The sequence below is a fragment of the Balaenoptera acutorostrata genome, chromosome 8 (assembly GCF_949987535.1).
Source record: "Balaenoptera acutorostrata chromosome 8, mBalAcu1.1, whole genome shotgun sequence".
NCBI lineage: Eukaryota > Metazoa > Chordata > Mammalia > Artiodactyla > Balaenopteridae > Balaenoptera > Balaenoptera acutorostrata.
The window spans coordinates 17188311-17192244 of NC_080071.1; the positions used below are offsets into that span (position 1 = coordinate 17188311).

Sequence of the window (3934 nt, forward strand, 5' to 3'; positions counted from 1 at the left end):
TAGATTTTACTTACTGCTGATTCATATTTTATACTCATGAATTTAGTTATCTTCCATCCACTTCAGTTATTCCAATCTAAAGAAGGTATGGAGTTGCAATTCTATACCAGTACTATAAATTGGCTACTACATAAAATTAAGATGTGCTCAGCTACAAATAACAAAAACTCAACACAACTATTTTTTAAAAGGAGAGATACTTATCTCATAAATCCAAAATATAGAGCAACTACTAGGTTGATTGAGAGGCTAAACATCAAGAAGACAGTTTCTTTCAATCTTTTTGCACTGCCATTCTCATCATACTGAGTTGTCTTTTTAGACTGGCTACACTCATGGCCTCAAGAAGATTCTCAGTTCCAGACATCCAGAAAAACTGGTGGTTCTAGTATTGTGTCCCTTTATAAGAGTTAAGAAACTTTACTAGGTGCTACTAGCCAGACTTCCTGTAACATCTCGTTGGCCAGAATTGAAACACTTGCTCTGTCTAAGCCAATCGAGTATAACGGCAAAAGTGATGAGACCACCATGATTGGCTTAGACTTATCTTCCTCAGAAACACATGACCTTATCTTTCTTAGAAACACGGAACCCTGAACAAAATCAGGGTTCTGTCTGCAAGGATGGAGGAGCATGAAGGATGGTCTTACAGGTAGGCAACCAACAGTATTCACCACTGCAGCATTCCTGAAAGATGTTTCTTCTGGAGTATTTTGACATTTGTTAATTACATAGTATGATCTCTGGGTAAATAACACTCCCTTAATACCTGCCTGAACCTTGGAGCTTCCAGTATCTATTGGTCACTCATTTGGAGAAAGTGGAGAGGACCAGATATCAAGGTTGCTACCTTTTGGAACATAGTCTCAGGAATTTGAACTGAACATTGGAAAATTTTAATACTGGTCCTTGCTCAATGCCTTTTTCAGTGCCAACCATTTTGCTATTAGAATTTGTTGAATTCATGCTGTTCTGCGACTGCTCAGATATTTTTTTTTCCTCATCTAAGTATTTTCTCCGATTAGTAGATTTATTTTTCAAGCTTCTCTTTCATCAAAGTGTACCTGTCATATCTTCTGAACCACTTCTGATTAATCTAAGAAACTAAACTTTATCTTTGTATCCACTGGAACTAGTAGATTTTTTTTAGAGGCATCTCTCAAGCAACAGAAGTGTATTTTGACAAAGGTATGGAGATTCTAAAGATTATTCCAAAGAGGACACTCATTGGAAAAGAATCTTCTAGTCTGCTGCCTACTTGGCATTTGATATTTGACCATGCACTGGTTATACCACATCTCAAAATTAAACATTCCTACCTCCTTCTCTTTAAGGACCAAGTGAAACAATATGTTTAAGAGGGTGCTGTCATTGTGAGGTGCTGCCTCATCTGCCAGTAAGGAATTCTTCTTGGGACCTGGGGCAAAAGGTACAATCTGAGAGCCCAGGACCATGATGAATGGTGCTCCAGGAAGCAGCAGTTTCAGTTTCAGTTTTCAACAGAAGCAAAGAGTGGAAACTCTGACAGGTGATGGTGTCAAAAATCTCTGGGAAGCCAAGGAGTAACTATTTTACAAGCTATTAATGTTTTTTTTTTTTTTTTTTTTAAATGAAAGCTTCTTTATTTATTTATTTTTGGCTGTGTTGGGTCTTCGTTTCTGTGCGAGGGCTTTCTCTAGTTGCGGCGAGCGGGGGCCACTCTTCATCGCGGTGCGCGGGCCTGTCACTATCGCGGCCCCTCCCGTTGCGGAGCACAGGCTCCAGACGCGCAGGCTCAGCAGCTGTGGCTCACGGGCCCAGCTGATCCACGGCATGCGGGATCTTCCCAGACCAGGGCTCGAACCCACGTCCCCTGCATTGGCAGGCAGACTCTCAACCACTGCGCCACCAGGGAAGCCCCGCTATTAATGTTTGATGTCCAGCTACCTAAGAAAAAATCTCTTTAATTTCTATAATTGATGAGCAGCTATGGTATAGTGACACCAGTCAGAAAATAAATATTATAATGATTATGCCAAGTGTCAACTCTTTATACAGAAACATAGCATTAAAACAACTAGAGATCACCAGCTCTGTATATGTGTAGAGGCATAAGGAAATTCTGATGAATCTCACACTGGTGTAATAAATGTATGGCTTTACAATCTACATACAGAAAGTGGGTCTTCAATGTCCTGAGTATTTAAAACAACAAGAAAACTTTATTTGAAGGTTTTGATGATAGAAGAGGGGAGTTAAAGAGCTTCCATTTCTTTAATCTTTTTTTCCTCCTTCAGTTTTTCCAGATTTCATATCTGTCTTTCTCTCTGAATGCCAAAAATATTTTAACTTAATAGGGTCTTGAAAAATGATTTAAATTATTAAAATATAGCTCCTGCAGGTATAAAATGTTCATCCAGGCATTTTATTCTTCCCTATTTCAGAATGACTTTCTGCTCTTCTCCCCACTTCTTGGGTTTCTCCACTTGTCTGAACACAAGTGACATCTCTTATGTGTAAAGACTCAAGTGAAGTACCGTAAACCATTTCCTTTTTAATGTTTTCCATTAAGCAGTGCCTCTCGCTGTCAAATAGAAACCCACGTTATTCTCTTTTAGGCTTAAGCCTGATAAGTTGTTTTTTGCTTGGAGTACTTTTCTGTTTTACTTTGCTTCTGAATTGCTTCTTACATCAGGTTTTTTTGCTCCATGACTCCATTAGCCCACAGTACTTCTTTGTATTTTGGCCTTGTTATCCAGTGGCATAGGATATTCCAAAGCCCTAAGCATCTGAAAACATGATGATTTAATAGCAAACAGTGTAGAGAGCCTAATAAAAATATGATTGTGAATTATAAAGTGTAAAATTTAACAAATGTAGTTTGAGAAGGAAACATTACAATGACCAAGAACAAAATAAAAGTTTCATTTCTTTGTCAATCATAGGTAGAGTGTGATAGGACAAACACTAGCTCGGGAGTCAGAAAAGATCACTAACAACCTTTCTCATCTATTTTTTTTTTTCTAGAAAATAAAACACAATTTTTTAATTCATTTAATGGCAACTGGTAATCATCAAATTAGCAATGGTTATCTTCAAAAGTTATTACACTAACAGTGCTGTCATTTCTCAAGGTTGATCGGATACCTAGAGTCACAGACATTTCCCACATAAGATGCATCATATAAATCAGACTTTGTTTATCACCAACATTTATACAACCAGACCTAAGAAAAGAACTAGGTCTGGGGACACATGCATGATCTTAATATAGCGAATGTTTAGCCTGCCCTGAACCTCTATCATCTTATACAAGTCACTTTATCCTCCTGACCCTCTGTTTCCACATTTATAAATATGGAATTTTGAGCTAGATGGTCACTACAATCCCTTTCAGGTCAAAACAATCTCTGATTGTTAATATAATAGATATCTACTTTAGGTTATATTATTTTATCTTAATATGTAGGAAATAAAATTTTAATGTCCTTCTTTCCTGAAAACAACTTCTAAAGCACAATTTGTAATTATAGTTCAGGAGAGTCTTATCAGAGGGTACAGATATTTTAGGCAGTTTTCTATAATAAATCAGAAAATTTCCCAGGAGAGTTTAGGACAGGGGCAGCTGCATACAATGTTTATTAGAGAATATTGATTACATCTCAAAGAAAGGAAATCTACTTGAAAGGATATTGCTCTATATTTCCACTCCATTTTTCAGTCTTTAATTCTACAATTGCAGTCTGAGTCTTAATATAAGGTTTTTGCTCCTCATACAGAAAATGTATTTGGTAACTGTCCATTTGCTACCCAATCTGGTTAATGGGGTAGAACAGGTTCATTGCTCATAATGTATCCCTTTCTATCCAAATCAATTTGTCTTTTTATTTTAAATAACAACCATTTAGATAAACAATTTGGATAGAAAGAGATATCATTAACTTTATTTGGTTCT

General features: G+C 36.9%; 1 non-coding gene across 1 annotated transcript; it reads right to left on the minus strand.

Moving 5' to 3' along the window:
- Window positions 1-3177: 3177 nt before the first annotated feature.
- Window positions 3178-3310, minus strand: LOC114238075 (small nucleolar RNA SNORA72). Its single transcript, XR_003623503.1, has one exon. It is a non-coding gene; the product is annotated as a small nucleolar RNA SNORA72 (small nucleolar RNA).
- Window positions 3311-3934: the final 624 nt, after the last annotated feature.